Source organism: Macrobrachium nipponense, chromosome 16 (assembly GCF_015104395.2).
Source record: "Macrobrachium nipponense isolate FS-2020 chromosome 16, ASM1510439v2, whole genome shotgun sequence".
Lineage (NCBI taxonomy): Eukaryota > Metazoa > Arthropoda > Malacostraca > Decapoda > Palaemonidae > Macrobrachium > Macrobrachium nipponense.
Genome location: NC_087209.1, coordinates 79,098,379 through 79,122,299, shown reverse-complemented (window position 1 = coordinate 79,122,299; position 23,921 = coordinate 79,098,379). Strand labels below are relative to the sequence as shown.

Below are 23,921 nucleotides of genomic sequence, written 5' to 3'. Positions count from 1 at the left end.
CTGCCCTCCCACCGTCCGGGAAAAAGGAGGCAGGGTCAAGGTCACTGCGAAAACAAGCCCTGCCCAGATGACGGATAAATTAGTAATTTTATTAGTAATACAAGAACTTGAAGTAGAATGTACAACTGATACAATAATGATACAATATTTTGTAAATATAAAGTACAATATTTTGTAAATATAATGTAGAATATTTTGTAAATATAATGATACAATATATAATGTAAATACAATATAAATACAATGTACAATATTTTTTAATATAATGTACAATATTTTGTAAATATAATGTACAATATTTTGTAAATATAATGTACAATATTTTGTAAATATAATGTACAATATTTTCTAAATATAATGATAACACCTCCGGCAAACCCAAACTCCCGTTTTCCCGGAGCTATAAATAGAAAGGAGGATGTCATTGTATCTTAGTACTTGCTTTACAAAGCCTGCGACACAGGCGAAACGGACCGCAGGAAGTGAAATAAATCGAAACTTCATCGTTACTGTGTGTCCTTATTCAGAATTTTGGAGAAAGACTGAAAGTAGAAGTGAGAAAATAGGAAAAAGTCAGTAGCAAATAAGTCAATGCCACAAAGGCGATCACCTACAACAAATATATATATATATATATATATATATATATATATATATATATATATATATATATATATATATATACATACATTTATCTATTTATGTATAAGCATTATGCTACAAATTTCGTTTAATATCCTATCGATCAACCACGAAAATAATACATTTGTATATATATATATATACAATATATATATATATATATATATATATATATATATATATATATATATATATATATATATATATATATATATATATATATATATATATATATATATATATGTATATATATTGTGAAATTAAACGAATAACGAGGGCTGCAAGCGGTATATCATAGCAGACAATGAGGAAATATAAAAAAACCGATCCCTTCTTCTCTCTCAATTAGAGTTTTTTATGACAACCTTCTCAGCCTTGAGTTCTCTGAAAACCCAGACGCATGAAAAACCTCCCTTCTTACCCATTCCAGCAAAATACTTAATGAAAGGAAAACAAAAGAAAAAAATGAAAAAAATTGAAGACTGCGTCGTTAACACAGCCTTCTCCGCTTTTAGGATAGATTTTTTTTTCTCTCTTTTTTTTTGCCTGTCAGTTTTCATTCAGATTTTATCTTCTGAATCTCGCTATTTTCATCTGATTATTTTCAATAGTCTCCAATGCTTACGTATTTGTGAATATTTTTATAATTTTGTGAACGAGCTACAGCAAATAAATACATGGATTCATTAACAGCAATTTAAAAGCAGGAAACTTATGGTAAGTTGCATTACTATGTAAAGCAGTATCTTAACAATGATAAACCTGGAGAAACTGCATCAATAATACTTTCTGGAAGACAGTCCAAAGTTTTAAAACAAAGGAAGGAAATTCCTACTGGACTGTCTGACAACGTGGCACCCCAACAGAATGTCTGTCGCTGCTGGTGCTCTGCAGAACGAGAGACGTGCACTGGATTTTGGGACGTCTGAACTAGACAGAATTAATGGGACTTGCATTTTGAAAGGGTTTCTGGAAAAGGGCTAAACAGAATGTGCTGAATCGTAGTCACCTGATGATATAAAGGAAGTGTCTGTCGAATAGTCTGGGGCAACTTCAATGCCTCGTGTACTTTTTGCACAAAAATGTGTTTGGGCTTTGTTGTCGTCTTGCTTCGGGAAGCTGTTGTCCCACATTACTGGAGCTAAGTAAATGCGGGATGACGAAGGAAGAAACATTAAGTTGATTTTCTTTTCGCTGCTCTCATTTTAACTATGTAGTTAGAGACCACAAAGTTAATTTCATACTTATAGGTTACGACTATATTCTCTGTTAAGAAAAATGTTGTTATGCATTCGTTATTAAAGATATTTTATTGAATTTGATTTGTTTTTTTTTTCTGATTATAATTATTAGTGGCTCTCGTCTGGTGTTAACCACAACGTGAGAGCCACCTGCCCATTTCTAATTGGCTGATCTTGTGTAAGCAAACGGTTAAACTGTGAAAATACTTTTTAAAAAGCAAGTACTGAATTTTTTGTACCTAAGTGCCTTTTATAGATAAAAAAAAATCCCCTGAAGATATATGTTAGCAATAAGGCGTCCTTTTGAATTTGAACAAGCTACAGGTGAGAGACGGTTCATTCACTCAATCAGAGGCGACATGAAAGTAAGGGAACAGTTATGCAATCGCTTGTGCTTTCAGTCCTTCTCCTCTGAGGTGAAGTATACCTTAAAATAAGGAAAAGTCGCTTGTAAATGAATAGTAACAAGATCTTGGAATTTGAGCCACCGACTGGAAAGACACCATACCTGTGCCGTACTATAATCCACCTTAGTGCACAGCACAAATTTCATGTGTTCGTTTTCAGTCTGCTATCTTTACATGTCTCGTGGAATTTTCTTTGCTGATTATCGAAGTTAATTTCGCGTTATAATTCATCGCAAAAGTGTAATGTACATCGGCGTAAAACCCATTTTCGTAAAAACAGGCATTAAAAATTCGTTATACCCAGCACGGCCTGGTAAATGGATGAAAGGGAAAAATGTTCTTTGCAAAAATGGAATAATCGCATTAGTTTTACATTTTTCAACGCTTGCTTTTTGGAAGTCTATTCATAGCTCTGAATACGTAAGCTCTGAATAGGTCGATATGTCTGGCTTGTTCATGCTCTGTCGTCCAAAGGTATTTGTTCTCTTTCTTTACATTAGTTTGTTGAGGTGGCTTTGTCCGTCTGCCCTTAGATCTTAAGAACTATTGAGGCTAGAGGGCTGCAAATCTGGTGTTGATTATCCACCCTCCAATCAACATGCATACCAAATTGCAGCCCTCTACCCTCAGTAGATTCTATTTTATTTAAGGTTAAAGTTAGCCATCGCCGTATGTCGAGCAACACTATAGGACAGGCCACAGCCGGGCAGTGGCTGAAAGCTTCATGGGCCGTAGCTCATAGAGCATTAAACGCTGTACAGAAAACTCGATTGCGCCGAAGAAATTTCAGCGCAATTTTTACTTGCTTAATTCCATTTTGAATTTCATATATCTATAAGTTCTTTTACAGTTAGTAGAAGTTTCACCCAAATACCATCCATATATCAGCGGCCTTCATGGAACTTGCGAATGTTTACAGATGTAGTTTGATGGTCTGCTTTATCTAAGTGATTGAGTAACCGAGTTATGTAATGCGTTCTCGGCTTCAAAGGACGAGGGAAAAGATAGATTCACCGCTTTGTGAGAAGGAGGTGACAAAGGTGACTGAATGAATTACTCTGTATGCCTGAAAAGTGTGTGTGTGTGATAAGATTACGATTTAGAAAGTCAGCCAGGCATTATAGGGGGGGAAAGGGAAAGAGGGGTGAGGCTGAACAAGTGAATAAAGGGCTTCGTGTCACATCGGTTGAGATGTATTGGGAATCAAGGGCTTCTTGTCACATCGGTTGAGACTATTGGGAATCAATGGCTTCGTGTCACATCGGTTGAGTCATATTGGGAATCAAGGGCTTCGTGTCACATCGGTTGAGACATATTGGGAATCAAGGGCTTCTTGTCACATCGGTTGAGACGTATTGGGAATCAAGGCTTTGTGTCACATCAGTTGAGATGTATCAGGAATCAAGGGCTTCTTGTCATATCGGCTGAGATGTATTGGGAATCAAGGGCTTTGCGTCGCATCGGTTAAGACTTTCTTGGGAATAAATGGGCCGTGTCAATTGGTGAGACGTATGGGAATCATGGGCGTCGGTCACATCGGTTGAGACGTATGGGAATAAAGGGCTCTGGTCAAGTCGGTTGAGACGTATTGGGAACAGGGCTTTGTGTCACTATCGGTTTGAAAATATTGGGAACAAGGGCTTGTCACATCGGGTGAGAAATATTGCGAATCAAGGCTTTTGTCACAATCAGTTGAGACATATTGGGAAATCAAGGGCTCTCTGTCACACGGTTGAGACATATTGGAATCGAGGGGCTTCTGTCACATCAGTTGAGACATATGGGAATCAAGGGTTTCCGTGTCACACGGTTGAACAATGGGAACTTCGAGTGGCTTTGTGTCACATCGGTTGAGACATATTGGGACTCCAGGGCTTCGGTCACACGGTTGCGAATATGGGACTCGAGGGTTTGTGTCACAATCGGTGTGAAGACATATTGGGAATCCAGGGCTTCGTGTCACATCGGGAGACATATTGGGAAGCCAGGGCTTTTGGTACATCGGTGAGACATATTGGGAACTCAGGGCTTGTGTTCCATCGGTGCGAATTATTGGGAAATCAGGCTTCTTGTCACATCGGTTGAGACTATTGGGAATCAAGGGTTTGTACATCGTTTGAGACATATTGGGAATAAGGTCTTCGTGCAATCGGTTGAGACATATTGGGATCAATGGCTGTGTCACTCGGTTGAAACATATTAGGAAATCAAGGGCTCGTTGTCACACGGTTGAGACATATTGGGAATCAAGGGCTTGTGTCACATCAGTTGAGAATATTGGAATCAAGGGCTTCGTTGTCACACGGTTGAGACATATTGGGAATCAGGGGCTTTGTGTCACAGCGGGTTGAGAATTATTGGGAATAAGGCTTTTGTCACATCCGGTTGAGACATTAATTGGGAATCAAGGGTTCTTGTCACACTCGTGAGAATATTGGGAATCAAGGGCTTCGTGTCACATCGGTGGAGACCATATTGGGAAATCAAGGGCTTTGTGTCACATCGTTGATGAAACATATTAGGAATCAAGGGCTTGTGTTCACATCGGTTGAGACATATTGAGGAATCAAGGGGCTTTCTGTGTCACATCAGTATGAGGACATATAGGGAATCAAGGGCTTCGTAGTTGTACACATCGGTTGAGACATATTGGGAATCAAGGGTTTGTGTCACATCGGTTGAGAAATATTGGGAATCAAGGGCTTGTGTAACATTCGGTGTGGACATATGTAGGGAATCAAGGGCTTTGTGTCACACTCGTTTGCGACATAATGGGAATCAAGGGCTTTGTGTCACATCGGTTTGAGACATATTGGCTCAGAATAGAATTATTGAAAAAAAAATTGAATTTATGAAAAAAAAATAATCAATAATCAAGGGCTTTGTGTACATCGGTTGAGGGACATATTGGGAATCAGGGGCTTTGTGTCACATCGTTTGAAAACAGATTAGGAATCAAGGCTTCGATGTCACATCGGATTAATTAAGACATATTGGGAATCAAGGGTTTGTATCACATCAGTTGAGACATATTGGGATCAAGGGCGTTGTAGTCACATCGGTTGAGACAATATTGGGAATAAAGGGCTTTGGCTTTGGTTGTCACATCAGTTGAAATATGGGAATCAAGGCTTTGTGTCATATCGGTGAGACATATTGGGAATCAAGGGCTTGGTGTCACATTCGGTTGAGACATATTAGGGATCGAGGGCTTTGTGTTCACATCGGTTTGAGACATATTGGAATCGAGGGCTTCATTGTCACATCACGGCTTGAGATATTGGGAAAATCGAGGCTTCGTGTACATCGGTTAAGGACATAGGGAATCAAGGGCTTTGTATCACAATCAGTTGAAACAATATTGGAATCAAGGGCTTCGGTCCACATTCGGTTGAGACAGATTGGGAAATCAAGGGCTTTGGTCACATCCAGTGAGACATATTGGGAATCACGGGCTTTGGGTCACATCGGTTGAGACCAATGGGAATCAAGGGCTTTGTGTAACATCGGTTGAGAATATTGGGAATCAAGGGATTTGTGTCCACATTGGTTGAGACATATTTGGGAATTCAAGGGATTTCTTGTCAACATCGGCGAGGAACACATTGGGAAATCAAGGGCTTGCGTCCACACAATTGAGACATATTGGGAATCGAGGGCTTTGTGTACATCGGTTGAGACATATTGGGAATCCAGGGGCTTTGTGTCACACGGTGAGAACATATGGAACAAGGGCTTGTGGTCACATCGGTTAGACAATTAGGGAACTCAGGGCCTTTCTGTAACATCGGTTGAGACATATTGGGAATCAAGGGCTTTGTCACAATCGGTTGAGACATTACGGGGAATCAGGGGCTTTGAATGTCACATCGTGAAGACATATTGGGAATGGAGGGCTTCTTTTGTGTCACATCGGTTGAGGACTTATTGGGAATCGAGGGCTTTGATGTCACATTTGGAGGGACTATTAGGGAATCAAGGGGCTTTGTGTCACATCGTTGAGGGGACATATTGGGAATAGGGAGGGCTTCTTGGGCACATCGGTGAGACATATTGGGAATCAGGGCTGCCACATCGTTGAGAACATATGGGGAATCGAGGGCTTTGTGTCACATGGTTGAGACCATTATTGGGAATCGAGGGCTTTGTGTCACATCGGTTTGAGACATCATGGGAATCAAGGGCTTTGTGCACATCCGGTTAAGGACATATTGGGAATCAGGGTTTGGTCACCTCGGTTTGGAGACTTGGGAAATCAAGGGTTTGTGGTCACAATCGGTTGAGACTATTGGGGTCAAGGGCTTTGTTCCACATTGGTTGGAACATATTGGGAATCGAGGGCTTTGGTAACATCGGTTGAGACATTTGGGAATCAAGGGCTTTTGTCCAAAGGGTGGAATTATTGGGAAATCGGGGCTTTTGTGTCAATCGGTTGAGGACATATTGGGAATCAAGGGGCTTTGTGTCAATCGGAATCGTTTAGACATATGGGAATCGAGGGCTTTTGTGTCACATCGGTTTGGAGACCATATTGAATCAGGGCTTTGTGTCCACATCGGTTGAGAAATTATGGGATCGAGGGCTTTGTGTCACATCGGTTGAGAATATTGGGAATCAAGGGCTTTGTGAAATCATATTGGGATTCAAGGGATTTGGGTAACAGGTTGAGACATATTTGGGAATCGAAGGGCTTTGTGTCACATCGGTTGAGGACATATTGGGAATCAAGGGCTTCTTGTACATCGGTTTGACAATATTGGGAATCAAGGGCTTTGTGTCACATCGGTTGAGACGTATTGGGAATCAAGGGCTTCTTGTCACATTGGTCGAGACGTATTGGGAATCAGGGGCTTTGTGTCACATCGGTTGAGACGTATTGGGAATCAAGGGCTTTGTGTCACATCGGTTGAGACGTATTGGGAATCATGGGCTTCACATCACATCGGTTGAGACGTATTGGGAATCAAGGGATTCGCGTCACATCGGTTGAGACATATTGGGAATCAAGGGCTTCTTGTCACATCGGTTGAGACATATTGGGAATCAAGGGCTTCTTGTCACATCGGTTGAGACATATTGGGAATCAAGGGCTTTGTGTCACATCGGTTGAGACATACTGGGAATCAAGGGCTTTGGATCACATCGGTTGAGACATATTGGGAATCAAGGGCTTTGTGTCACATCGGTTGAGACATATTGGGAATCAAGGGCTTCGTGTCACATTGGTTGAGACATACTGGGAATCAAGGGCTTTGTGTCACATCGGTTGAGACATATTGGGAATCAAGGGCTTCGTGTCACATCGACTGAGACTTATTGGGAATCAAGGGCTTTATGTCACATCGGTTAAGACATATTGGGAATCAAGGGCTTCGTATCACATCGGCTGAGACTTATTGGGAATCAAGGGCTTTATGTCACATCAGTTGAGACATATTGGGAATCAAGGGCTTTGTGTCACATCGGTTGAGACATATTGGGAATCAAGGGCTTCGTATCACATCGGCGGAGAGGGAACTTATTTGGTTGGAATCAAGGCTTTATGTCACATCGGTTGAGACATATTGGGAATCAAGGGCTTTTCCGTCAATCGGTTGAGACGTATTGGGAATCAAGGCTTCGCGTCACATCAGTTGGAAGGAGTATTGGGAATCAAGGGTTCTCGTCCACATCCGGTTGAGACGTATTGGGACAGGGCGTCTTCGTCCACATCTGTTTTAAGACGTATTGGGAATCAAGGGCTTCGCGTCACATTTGTTGAGACGTATTGGGAATTATGGGCTTTGCGTCACATTGGTTGAGACATATTGGGAATCAAGGGCTTCGCTTCACATCGGTTAAGACGTATTGGGATTCAAGGGCTTCGCATCACATCGGTTGAGACTTATTGGGAATCATGGGCTTCGCGTCACATCGGTTGAGACGTGTTGGGAATCATGGGCTTCGCATCACATCGGTTCAGACGTATTGGGAATCAAGGGATTCGCGTCACATCGGTTGAGACGTATCGGGAATCATGGGCTTCGCGTCACATCGGTTGAGACGTATTGGGAATCAAGGCTTCGTGTCACATCATTTGAGATGTATCAGGAATCAAGGGCTTCTTGTCACATCGGTTGAGACGTATTGGGAATCAAGGGCTTCTTGTCATATCGGCTGAGATGTATTGGGAATCAAGGGCTTTGCATCGCATCGGTTAAGACGTATTGGGAATAAAGGGCTCTGTGTCACATTGGTTGAGACGTATTGGGAATCATGGGCTTCGCGTCACATCGGTTGAGACGTATTGGGAATAAAGGGCTCTCTGTCACGTTGGTTGAGACGTATTGGGAATCAAGGGCTTCGTGTCACATTTGTTGAGACATTGTGAATCAAGGGCTTCGTGTCACAACGGTTGAAGCGTATTTAGATAAATGCAACTTATTTATAGGACATATCTGTACTCAGAGTTAATTCACGAAAGAATCGATAGAGGGATGATGTGGGTTGTTGTAAAGGTGTATATATAGGAGGTATATTATATTAAAAGGTTATTTTGAGTTAATGCAGTATATGCAAATCATATGTTAACGGGTAAAAAATGCGACAAAGGCATCAGTTTTTTGTACAATGTATTATGTATAAGTCGTGGCCCATGAAGTTTTCAGCCAGAGCTGGGTGGCGGCCTGTCCTATAGCGTTGCCAGGCGCACGATTATGGCTAAATTTAGCCTTAAATAAAATAAAAACTACTAAGGCTAGAGGGCTGCAATTTGGTATGTTTGATGATTTGAGGGTGGATGATCAACATATCAATTTGCAGCCCTCTAGCCTGAGTGGAATTTAAGATTTGAGGGTGGACAAAAAAACTGCGGACGGACAGATAAAGCCATTGCAATAGTTTCTTTTATAGAAGAAAAGGATCACGGAGCAAAATGTAATGAGAGTTCAAGACTATAGCAGTTAAATATATATGGAGATATATATATATATATATATATATATATATATATATATATATATATATATATATATATATATATATATATTTATAAAGTTCAGGAAAGGACAGGAAAATATAGATGCAATTTTGCAGGATAAACAATACAGCTGAGAATGAAGTATATGTTGCTGGTATTTGCATATGGCGTAGGTTAATTGGTGATAGTAAGGAGAGGTTGAAGAGACTGGTGCAAGAGATGATGACAGACCATTGAATGATAGCATGGCATCAAATGACAAATATGACCAGGTATTTCTGGATTAAAAAGAATGGGTAATGGTAGAGTGTGAGAGGAGGAGAATCAAAGAAAAGGTGAAGTATATTAAATAAAAGCAGCTCTTGGATGGTTTGAAAGCGACGAGGCTTGCCAATGGCAACAACTGCTGAAACGGAAATTGACAGCAAAAGTTTGAAAGGTGTAAAAGGAGGAAAACCTCGCAGTGCACTATGAATCAGCTGTTCAGAGAGGGTGGAAAGTAAGATTGAAGAAAGGGAATATGAAAGGAGGTACAGTAGAAGGAACGAAATGGGTTGCACATAGGGGCCGAAGGCGAGCTGCAAAGAACCTTAAGTAATGCCTACAATGCATCGCATGAGGTGCACTGACGGCCATAACCAGGCCCCCCGCTCTGCCCACGAGTGTTAAGCCAATTCTCTGCAAATAAAAAGGAAATTTGGAATATGCCGATAATGATTATTATATACCAGGAGATGAAACCTATACACATGGCACAAGCACACAGGGGCCACTGACTTGAAATGTTGGTTTCAGTTTCCCACTGCAGAAGCCACACTGCAGCAGTAGCTGATCATGATACTGAGCCAGTGATTTTTTCATCGCCATGGGGTTAGACGTGAACAAGCGATATCCAAGTGGTATTCCTCGACACTAACCACTACACCAGGGGACCAGTATGAACCCCGTGCGTGTTTCGAAAAGAAAGTGTTTGGTAGTTTAACCAAGATAGGTTTAACGAAAAGTCTGTAAAATTCAAGTGGGTTGGGGAAGGATAAGGTGACTGTCTGGATGGCGCACAGGAGGTCGTTGAGTTGAAGGATATTGATAACCAGCCTCCCTGTGAGAAATGGCGACTAGGTCAGGAAAGATTTATGAAGTCTTTTGAACAGCCTTAAGACAGGAAATAGCTATTGATTTTGCTGAGAATGATACGTGTATTGGACAGATTTACCAGTAAATCAGTCATTGAAGGAGGGTTCAGTTAAGACATGTTTTCATTTCGTAGCAAATAAGAACGCAAATGAAGGAAAACAAGGCGTACTCCGACCTCCAGCTTACTTGGGACAACCGCAAGATTTTTCCCCTTATGCATAAGTTGTAAACATTATATTCATAACTTTTAACGCAATTAAAACGTGCTAAATTCCACGGTCAAATAGAGCCTTGCTTCACCAATGAAAATTAAAATTAATACGCTAATTTTCATTAGAAATCATTTTTCTGTACTGTTTAACATGCACATTACTTAGTTTTGACATTTTCATTCTAATAAATAAACCATAAATGTCTTATCAGAAAATTCCTGTATCTTTCATTCAATGCAGAACACCTTTTTCCGACCTTTTTAGGCTCTTTATAGACCTTTCCTAACCCCCAGCAAGAAAAACGACCGCAAGAACAACAACAAAGTAGTTTTACTTTATATATATATATATATATATATATATATATATATATATATATATATATATATATATATATATATATATATATATATATATATATATACTCTCGAATGTGTGTGTTTGTGTGTATGCATGTATGTGTATACATATACAGAAGCAGTTATTCTGTCACATACACGTGACACTTTTATATACATAAATATAAAAGCGCAAATTACGCTTAACCTCTAACTTACTATATCTCGGGATTAGTAACTAGACCCAAGGAAATTATAATTGACAAGTGCTTCGTCACAGGTAGCATTCGAACCGCTGTGTGCTTTGCGAACAACGAAGTACTATGCTGACTACAATAGTGTATGTAATAGTATAAGTACAGCAAAACTTTAGCAAGAGATTTATTATTATTATCATTATTATTATTATTATTCAGTAGATGAAACCTATTCATATGAAAGAAGTCCATAAGGGCCACTGACTTGAAATTCAAGCTTCCAAAGAATATGGTGCTCATTAGGAAGAAGTCAGAGGTAGATTTTTTTTTTTTTTTTCACAAAAACCGTGAGTTTTTTTTTTTTTTTTTTTTTTTTGTATTTACAAATATGAAGCCACAAATTTCGGTTAAAACCCAGTTGTCATCAACTAATGTATCTGTTAACGGAAGAGCTTGAAGATCCACACTAGACCTGCTCATTTTTTCCACACCCTAGGGTCCGTGTTGGCATAAGCCAGCTCAATCCAGACCGCTGAATCCACCATTACTATTTTGCGTTTATTTCATAATAGCGCGATGAGGCATGGAGAAATTATGAGAACAATGAATAAAATTTAGAGAGAAGGACACCTTTGCAGTACCCAGATGGCTGAAAATAAAAACGAGGGGAGGAAATGATGGAAATAATAGACGAAAGTTTTTTTTTTTTTTGCTATCTGTCAAGTTAACGTCACGTTTCCTATAGATTTCATCTATAGAAAAGTAACTCACTTTATTATGCATATACATTACTTTTCTTGTCATAAATAGAACATTAAATTGTCAGCTGTAGAGTCCCTGTTTTCACGGTCATAACGATAATGCAACTCATGATTTTTGGACGGAGAGGTAATTTTCATTTCTTCGTGTTTGACGAAATACCCTATTTGGGTTGTTGACAAGGCGCATCCCAAAGCATGCAAACAATTTTCTTCCTCATCTGTTAAAGATGGAATTCATAGAGAACCTGACGTTACCTTACCATGTTGCCAAAGAAATGATGGATTGGTGTTTGACTTAAGAAAGGTAAATGTTAACTCTGCGTGCACAAAAAAAAAAAAGTAAAAAATGCGCCGAAGTTTCTGAGGAGCAATCGAGTCACTTGTACAGCTTTGAATGGTGCATGAGCCGCGGCCCATACCAGACGCACGATCACGGGTAACTTTAACCTTAAATAAAATAAAAACCACTGCGGCTAGAGGGCTGCAATTTGGTATGTCTGATGATTGGAGGAAGGTTGAACAACATACCAACTTGCAACCCTCTAGCGTCGGTAGTTTTTAGGATCTGTGGCCGGACAGATAAAATACAGACGGACAGATAAAACCATCTCGATAATTTTCTTCTAAAGAAAAAAAAATTCCTTTTACAGAAAACTAAAAGTCTGAACAATTATAGTAATGCTGGGGAAGAAAACAATAAAGGAGTGTACTGTGACCCTTGTGCAGATTGTAAGGATCTCAGTATAAGGGAATCAGGGAGATCTGTCGATCAGCGATTGAGGGAACATATAAGTATGCAATAAAAAGGGGAGATGTGAATAATACTTTATTCACGCACATATCATCAACCAAACATAGTCTTGATTGCAAAACAGTAAATTGTTATTTAAAGCAATCAATACCCAGAAAAGGAAGACAATGAGGCTGCTCTCATTAGGGCTGTACCTAATCTTAGCCTGAATGATGGTAACTATTAGCTTGGCAGTTTTTTTGCCCTATCAAGTTATTCAAGCAGTCAACCTTAACAACATTGTCAGGTCGTTGAATATGTTTGATAATTGTTGATTATTGTAGCAGTTCAGAAACAACCATAGGTGGCTATTTATATCTTCGCTTACTCGAGGAGTAAGCCTCCAAAATACTTTGCTGTTGTTGTTGCTGTTTGGGGGGGTAGGAAAGGTCTGAAAAGATGTTTTGCGTTGAGTTAAAGATACAGGAATTTTAAGATAGGATATTTATGATTTTTTTATTAGAATGAAAATGTAAAAAATAAATACTGTGACTGTTAAACAGAGCATCAAAATTATTTCAAATAAAATACAGCGTCTTTATTTTAATCTTCGTTGGTGGAACTAGACTTTATTTGACCATAGATTTTAGCACTTTTTCATTTATGTTAAAAGTTAGGAATATAATGTTTACTTATGCGTGTGGGGAAAATCTTTCAAGCTGGAGGTCGGATCACGCCTTGCTTTTCTTCCTTAACATTTCTCATTATTCTGCAATTACCGGAAGAGCACACAATTGGTATAATATTAATATATATATCCTATAATATATATAGGTATATATAATATATATATATATACACACCAACAAACACCCACACACCACCCACACAAACCAACCACACCACATACACACACACACACACACATATATATATATATCATATCTATATATATATATATATTCTATATTATATTATATATATATATACACACACATATATATATATAGATATATAATATATTATATATATATAATATATATATATATATATATATATATATATACATATATATATATATATATACATATATATATATATATATATACATATATATACTATATATATACATATATGTATATATATATCATATATGTATATATATATATATATCATATATATATATATATATATATATATATATATATATGTATATGACCAGATGTCGGTGATATTTTTTCCTACTGAATTTACGCCTAACTTTTTGCACACAATGTCGATTCACAAGCGAGCCTGCGTTCTTTAGATGAGTTCCACAACACCCACTTGGAACCTGGTAGACAGACGATTGTCGCAACGAGAGGGGAGATTAGCGTTGGATCTGCAGCCTCATCCCGATGGACCAACTGAGAATCGAAAGAAGTCACCTTATCTAAGTGGACATTGCATATGCAGTGTATATGTATATGTTTACGTACACACACGCACACCCACATATATTTAGACAAATATACATATACATATGTATATAAGCACACATATATACATGTATATATAGTTATATATATGTATATATATATATATATATATATATATATATATATATATATATATATATATATATATATATGTTTAAAAAATCACAGTAGATGCACGTGACTTCATAAATAAGCGAATACCACGGGAGATAGTCAGAAATCCAAGCGCTTTCGTCTTTACACACACACACACACACACACACACACACACACACACACACGATACACACACATATATATATATATATATATATATATATATATATATATATGTATATATATATATATATATATATATATATATATACATACACACACATACATATATATATATATATATATATATATATATATATATATATATATATATATATATATATATATATATAGATATATATTATATATATATATATATATATATATATGTTATATATATTATATTATATCTATACCTATACTATATATATATATAACTATATATATATATATATATATATATATATATATATATATAATATATATATGACATGGATATATATGTGCTTATATACATATGTATATGTATATTTGTCTAAATATATGTGGGTGTGTTCGTGTGTACGTAAACATATACATATACACTGCATAAGCAATATCCACTTAGATAAGGTGACTTCTTTCGAGGGTGTTGTGGAACTCATCTAAAGAACGCAGGCTCGCTTGTGAGTCGACATTGTGTGCAAAAAGTTAGGCGTAAATTCAGTAGGAAAAAATATCACCGACATCTGGTCATGTGGGTTAAAGAAAAATAAACTGGATAAAAAAGAGTATCATTTAAAACTCGCAACGGCTATCAAACTTTTCCAATCAGGTAAACAATACGGTGTAGTGAACAGGATGAGTCAATCTGACGAGCAATTTGGCAAACAAACCAATTCACTATTATCGATGAATGATTTCCCTTTGTTTTTAATCAGAAAAGTTTTCAAATAGCTTTTCTATAATTAGTTTGGTCACGAAAACCACTTTTTTTTCACTTTTAGACTTTTCTCGTCATGAGGATTTTTTTTCCATATAAAAGGAAACCCATCGTTCAGCCCCTGTGACTTTCAGAAGAGCTTTTGTGAAACCTGGCAGAGGCACTTGCCTCCGTAGCTGGAGAACCTTCTGTAGAATCCCATGTGTAGATGGAACAATACACACATACCGTATACTTACATAGACACACACATACTTAAACATACACACATATACGTATATATATATATATATATATATATATATATATATATATATATATATATATATATCTATAAGCTTCAAAAATCACAGTAGATGCACGTGACTTCATTAAATGAGCGAATACCACTGGAAAATGATAAGCAGAAATCCAAGCGCTTTCGTATTTACTAAGACATTGTCAAGGAACGACAATGACTTAGAAAAGACGAAAGTGCTTGGATTTCTGCTTTTAACATTTTCCTGTGGTATTCGCTATATATATATATATATATATATATATTATATATATATATATATATATATATATATATATATATATATATAAGTTTGTTAAAGAAACAAATCTACATCTTATAACTAGGAACTGCAGCAATACACCGCTAATAGTTCCATTAGCGAGGTCTGTAAGGGATGAGCACCATAATAGCATTAATGTCCCCAGTAAGGTCCGAAGACGATTTTGAAGAGACAACAAATTTATCTGGAATTTGGTCATTCGTATTATAAAGAAAATTTCCAACTACATAAATTAGGGTTACTGGAGAGAGAGAGATCTTATTAAAGAACACCAATTATTAACGAAGTTATGATGATAATTGATTTGTTATGAACGAAAAAGAATTTTAGATATAATGAATTATTGGACTAATACGCAAGAAGCTATGAATTATTGGACTAATACGCAAGAAGCTATAGATATTGAATTATTGGGATCATACGCAAGAAGCTATGAATTATTGGACTAATACGCAAGAAGCTAAGGTAAATATTGATTAAAATTTCCCCTTGACTTGTCAGTGAGGGGTCTTAATTGTTGTAAATATATACAAGCCTACTCATGTTTAACACTGTTTCTATATAACATGTTTCTACACGTGCACGAATTTGATATTCTATACTTAAAGATAAATTTTCAAATATTCTTGTAGCAGATGTTGTCCTCCTTCGCCTCAGTTTATATTTCAGATGCGGTTTCTAGCCTCATGCACGTGTTTACACTCGTTCTAATCAACCGTAGTCGACAAACAACCAGGTACTTGAGGTCAATCGAGGTGCTCTGTGTTTTAGCAGAACTCGCCATCTTCACAAGGGTTCCGACCTAGGTTCTCCAACTAATGAGGCGAGTTCATTTATCAGGTTTCATACGACTTTTTCTAAAGGTAGCAGGAGCTGAACGATGGGTTTGCTTTTATATGGGAAAATGTTAGAATAACGAGATCGTCTGAAAAAAAGGGGTTTCGTTAACAAACTAATGATGGAAAAGCAATTTAACAACTTTCACAATTAAAATCAAAGCGAAATTATTCATGGATAATAGTGAATTGGTCAGTTTTCCAAATTGCTCATCAAATTGGCTCGTCCCGTTTATCATTAAATCGGATAGTTCGTCACCTTCCTGGAAGAGGTTAATGATAGTCGTTACGGATTTTAAATGGAATTCTATTAATCTTTTTAATCTTTCTTCAATCCACATGGCCGAATATCGATCATATTTTTCTTACTTTTTAAAAACACTATATTGTTCAAAGTATGAAAAATAGGAGCAGAACGCGAAACAGACTGAAAATAACATTCCTGCCATAACAATACGGATATTAAATGAATATCAGTAAGGCTCTAAATGTGCATACGGTCTCAATGGGAACTAATTTGAGAGAGAATTGCTTTTCAGTTCCAACATTGTCATTGTTACGGTGGTATTATATCTGTAACATGGCACTCTCTCTCTCTCTCTCTCTCTCTCTCTCTCTCTCTCTCTCTCTCTCTCTCTCTCTGCACATGCACACAACCATATACACGCACACACACATACACATACATATATATATAGTCGTAGAGTTGGAGGAAGAAATATAACAAGGAGCCGACAAAGCGCTTTTGTTTTGCACACCTGAGAAAAGCACTTAGTTATATCCCTTACTCCAGCTCTACGAATATATATATATATATATATATATATATATATATATATATATATATAATATATATGTATATATGTATATATATATATATATATGTATGTATATATGTATATATATATGTATAGTATATATATATATATATAATATATATATATATATATATATATATATATGTGTGTGTGTGTGTGTGTGTGTATGTGTGTATAATGTGTGTGTGTGCACAGAGAGAGAGAGAGACAGAGACAGAGAGGGTGCTCCATGTTGCAGATATCATAATACCGTCGTACCCATGACGAATAACACAGGAAAATCAATTCTCTCTAAAATTAATTCCCATTGAGATCGGTAAGCACATTCAGATCCTTACTGATATTCATTTAATACCGTATTTTTATGGCATGAATGTTATTTTTAGTCTATTTCGCCTTCTGCTCCCCACCCACCTTTTTTTCCTAATTCATACTTCTAGTAATGAAGTCTTTTGAAAGGACCGAGAACGCAATTGACTTTGGGCGTCGCTTCTCACCCTCAGTTTTTCTACCCAATCGTCTGGAGATCGCGTTGCGGACTCGGAGGATCTGCAGAGAGAAAGGCCTTAATTAAACTCTCTCCTTTGCTGTTGCTGTGATTCTGGGACGAATCACCTTTTTTATTCTTTTGGCGCCTTGTTGATTCAGCTGTTTCTCCTGACTGGTGGAATTAGTCTATACCTGGGACCTAAAATTTGTTTATTATTATTATTATTATTATTATTATTATTATTATTATTATTATTATTATTATTATTATTATTATTATTATTATTATTATTATTATTATTATTATTATTATTATTATTATTATTAATGTTGTTGTTGTTGTTGTTGTTGTTGTTCAGCAGATGAACGCTGTTCATGTGGAACAAGTCCACAGGGGCTAATGACTTAAAATTGAAGCTTCAAAAGAATATGGTGTTCTTTAGAAAGATGTAGGAGGGGTAAATAGACACACAGAAAGAAAATAATTTAAGTATATCTTAGTTTTAGCAGACCACTGAGCTGATGAACAGCTCTCCTAGGGCTGGCCAGAAGGATGAGATATTTTTTACGTGGCTAGGAACCAACTCGTTATCTAGCAACGGGACCTACAGCTTATTGTGGGATCCGAACCACATTACATCGAGAAATGAATTTCTATTACCAGAAATAGATTCCTCTGGTTCCGCGTTGGCCGAGCGGAGCACACAGAAAGAGTAGATCTCACTAATCAAATAAGGAAAATTAAAATAACAAATTAATAAACTTCCTCTGGGAGGCTGAAGTTCCACAGTCCAACGTTGTGAGGAATAAAGGACCTCTGGAACAGAAAAGTTCGACAGAGGGGCACATTGACTACACATTGGTGCTGCTGTTCAGTAAATCCAGTTGCTCTCGGCAAGAGAAGGAGATCAGGGATCAATTGTGAAGGTGGAAGATCTGTGGAAGATTTGTAAATGCAAAATGTATCCTTTTCAGTCATTCGGCAAAAAACTTACTCTAATTTAAGCAGTCGTTCAGAACACTTGGCTGATGTTTTACCGCCGCCAAAACCATTTGATATTGAAGTGAGGAACCGTACTGATGTATGCATGACTTTTTTAGTTTTCTGTAAAAGGAAACTATCGAGATGGCTTTGTCTGTCCATCCGCACTTTTTCTGTCCGCCCTCAGATCTTAAAAACTACAAGGGATAAAGGGCTGCAAATTGGTATGTTTGTCATTCATCAGCCAAACATCAAACAGACCTTATTGCACCCCTGTAGCCTCAGTAGTTTCTATTTCATTTAAGGTTTAACTTAACCATAAGTGCCAACAACACAGGCCACCAATGGGCCGTGGCTGGAAGTTTCATGGACCTTGGGTGAGAGTTTCATGTAACATTATACGTTGCACAGAAAACTCGATTGCGCCACAGAAACTTCGGCGCATTATTTGCTTGTTATAAACTTTTATCATGTAAAGTATACCACGAGTCAATATCAGGTTATGAAGCTTTTTCCTGCCAATATCTTTATCAGTTTATTAATTTGTTATTTTAATTTCCCTTATTTGATTAGTGAGATCTCCACTTTCTGTGTGCTCCGCTTGGCCAACGTGGAACTATAGGTATCTATTTCTGGTAATAGAAATTCATTTTTCGATATAATGTGGTCCGGATCCCACAATAAGCTGTACATCACGTTGCTAGATAACGAGTTGGTTCCTAGCCACGTAAAAATATCTAATCCTTAGGGCCAGCCCTAGGAGAGCTGTTCATCAGCTCAGTAGTCTGATAAAACCAAGATATACTTAAATTTTTTTCTTTCTGTGTGTCCATTTACCCTTCCTACTTCTTTCTAAAGAACACCATATTCTTGAAATGCCACGGATATCATATCATTACTAAGTATCATAATATACTTTTAACTCGTTCACCAGATAATCTGTTGATGAACGAAACTGACAGATACAAACTTTGATGACCAATGTGATCAGTTTAATATTATATAATAGTTGCTATGATTACCTCTTTATTTAATGACACAATTACCCGACAGAATATTTCCCGTTTTATGTTAAATGAATCTATTACATACAAATATTCAGCTTTCACGGTGCCTCACACGGTGGTATTTTCGTAGAAGCTTTGCCTCCAATTTCAGACGATGAGGTTGGTTAGTCTGGCAGGAAAACCCTCCTTGTAACAGCTAATCTCTAACTGGGTTGTGAAAAACGATTATCTCTACCAAGTAGCTTAGGTAGTAAGATTAAAAGTTTCGCCATTATATTTACAACGCTTGAAACTTGTTTTCTCCATTGAAAATAATGCAACCGTAAATGACCATTGTGTGATACTGAACGAGCAGATGATAATGTATTTTAACTCATAATGGATTTAAACTAAACCCTTCTGTGAGTTCAAGTAAAATTTTTATAACCTGCATCTATACAAATTAGATGCCTTTCCTTGTATTTTCTGTAATTTAAATATATATATATATATATATATATATATATATATATATATATATATATATATATATATATATATTTAAATTACAGGAAATACAAGGAAAGGCATCTGATTTGTATAGATGCTGGTTATAAAAAAGTACTTGAACTCATAGAAAGGCTTAGTTTAAACGCATTATGAGTTGAAATAAATTATTATCTGCCATATATATATATATATATATATATATATATATATATATATATATATATATGTATGTATGTATATATATATATACATATATATATATATATATATATATATATATATATATACATATATATATTCTCTTCCCTATCCCCTTTTTTCTTATTCCCTGACTTACGAGGTAGCTGATAGAATCAGACTGTCACTAATTAAATACACAATACACACACTCACACAGAGAGCCACCCTGCCTTCCTCTTTTTCCTTTTCTTTGAGTCTGACGAGATTTTTTAATTGTCGAAATTATTACACTTGAATAAATTTTAAGGTCTCTAACATTATGTAGCTGCTCGTGAATGAAGGAGCAACGCTGCTACTCGCTTCTAAGCGATGTTATGAAGCAAACTTAATGGACTCATTAGCGAAGCCCTCTGTTGAAGTCGACAAACTTTGTAATATATTTACTGTTTCACTCGTAGTTCTACCGCCTTGCTATTCAAACCTTTACTGATTGTACCGAGATGACAGCCATGTCAACTAATTATTTGTTCCAGTGGAACAAATAATTAGCTGACAATGTGTTAATGGAGTCATAATTGGCTGACGAAATTCCTGTTAACTCATTTTCAAATGTGATGCCTGAACAGATGAATAATTAACATGGGGTAGAATGTACATCTGTATGTGAACCACGTTTTCTGTTATTAATTAATTGTTGATATACAGTAAACAGCTTTTTCAGTAATGATTCAAGTTCAAGTTTATGTTGATAAATTTCGAGTAAACTATCGTGAATCAGTTGTCCATCGACGTATATGTAATGTGGTAGAGAAGAAGTATGGAAGAAAAACGCGTTTTTATTAACTTATACGAACCCTTTTTTGCTATTTGCTAATTGGTTTGAGTCATGCAGTTTACAACGAATTGCAAAGGCTCCAAGAATAACTCAGCAAATTTCATTATTAATTTTGAGAAAGCATAATGAAGAACTGTTTTCATAAAAGAAAATAATCCAAAAGGGACGATTAAAGATTGCCAATTTCCATGACAATAGACGAACGACAATACCATCCCCACGTTAAAAACGAGTCTATAAAAACAGACTACGTCATCACCTTTGATGTTGCTAACCGGTGGATTTTTAAAGCCTCCTTAATAAGATGCTGATACAATGAATGACTGGAAGTTAAAAAAAAAACTTTTCCACAAGAGCATCAGGATTGTTATTCGAATATAATTATTTTCTATTTGGACTTGAGGTTTGTTACGTGCCATTTTGCCTGATTGGGGGTAATTTGCCATCTGAACCATCTTTAATTGATGTGTATCCTAAAATGGATCCATCATATTTCTTTGCAGTCATTAAAATTAATTGTCATGGTCACTGATGTAAAGAGAAGACATAAATGACGGTCCATACTTAGGTAGTCATGCCAATTATACGTTTACATTCATAAAAAAAGTTAATGACACACACATGGTATTTAGGTAATAGAGGAAATTGTAGCGACAGAAGTCTGCAGTCACAGTACCAATTCTTGCTTTGTTTCTTTGTTGTTTTTGTTTAAAATATCTCTGTGGATATCGTTATTATTATTTCTTAGATATTTAGACAGAATAGAAGAAATGTAACTTCTTCAATGTTTGAGGTCTTAGGCAGTGTTGCCAATTCGTATGTGTTTACCCTCCAAACTGGGTATAAGACTTACACAAAACCGGGGAAATAAGTGAAATTAGAGTATCTATTTGTAGTATATATACATATTAGAGCAATTTTATCATTATTGCATTACTATGACAACTAGAATTCATTAAAAGTTTGTAAATGCATCGGCGTATGTGTGAAGATCCACTAAATTAGCAACGATGGTCTCAGGTCAAATATTCACGTCCTTTATTGTCAAGTTTCATAGACTGATTTGAATGTTCTAACTAAAACAGTTGTTTCTGGAGACAAGTCGCAGTTAATTCCCTGCTTCCGCGTTAGATTGTTTCACATTTATGGGTCAGTGTTTCGAAGATCTCTTCAAGCAGATGGATATTCTTATGCGATGAGAGATAATTCAGGTGTTGGAACGCAATAGGGCTTTGACGGTATTTGCCTTAAGTGACTGTTCATATTCTCCAGGAGAGAGAGAGAGAGAGAGAGAGAGAGAGAGAGAGAGAGAGAGAGAGAGAGAGAGAGAGAGAGAATAAATGTTACTGTTTTTGTTACACTCTGTGATATTTATTTGAGCATCCTACGCATTCATTGATAATAGGTTAACTCAGGCGCACAAGATGCTGAATAAGGAAAATGTGTTATGGAAGTCTAAAGTTACGATGGGGAATGGAATGCTACAACCACCAAGTCGTATCGAAAGGGAAGTGTCCCTGAATAAGGATTATGGTAGAATGATGGATATCTGTTGAGTAAAGGAGAGGGATGTGGGAATACATGGAAGATATGAAAATGAATTTGACGTAGAATTTAGGGCAGAGTTCGCTGTGATGGCTGGGCACAGTAAAAGGAATGGTGAGGAGAGTTCATACTTTCGAGGGATTTGGAGGACGAAGCAAAAGACTTAAAAAGAACTAGGTAGAAAATTTAAATCTAAAGGACACTAATGAGAAATCGGGGCGATATAAAAAAATTGCCGGAGTGAAAAGTAACGAGTAAAAATGGCACCGAAGTTTCTTCGGCGCAATCGAGGTTTCTGTACATCGTATAATCTAGGCCACCGAAAATAGATATCTTTCGGTGTACTCGGTATAATGCTAAATGAGCCACGACCCATGAAACTTTAACCACGACCTGGTGTGGCCTGGCCTATGTCGTTGCCCGACGCACGATTATGCTTAACTTTAATCTGAAATAAAATAAAATCTAACGAGGCTAGAGGGCTGCAATTTGGTATGTTTGATGATTGGAGGTGGCTGGTCAACATATCAATTTGCAGCCCTCTAACCTCAGTAGTTTTTAAGATCTGAAGGTGGAGAGAAAAAGTGCAGACAGGAAATAGTGCGGACGGACAGACGAAAAGCCATATCAATCGTTTTCTTTTACAGAAAACTAAAAATTGGATAGATAAAATACTTAAGAATGTTCTTAGAAAGTATATAAAACGTTGTGAAAGTTTTCCACCTACCAACTCGGTGTCAGTGACCCTGGTAATTGCAACTCCAAATAACTAACAATCGATCAGTCAATGAGTTTCTTATCAGCTTCATCCAAAAATTCATAGGTTCGTGCGACTTCGTGGATTTTGTTTGTCCTATTCGGTCTTTCTAAAGGGGAGTTCTTTTTTTAACGATCTAATTTACATCCGTTGCTATTAAATATGAATTTAGTGCGTGTAACAACGTTCAAATTATATACGTGTATGTTTTTTTATTTGCAAACTAATAAACCATTCTTTTACTATCCAGTTGTTAGCTGTAACTTTTATTCTAGAGAATATTATATGTTGACATCTTTTAACATCT

The 23,921-nt window shown here is 36.7% G+C and overlaps 1 protein-coding gene across 1 annotated transcript in view; it reads left to right on the top strand.

The window, feature by feature from the left end:
- The window catches only part of LOC135195841 (synaptotagmin-15-like), a 682,485-nt gene that overhangs the window by 69,030 nt on the left and 589,534 nt on the right, over positions 1-23,921 (top strand).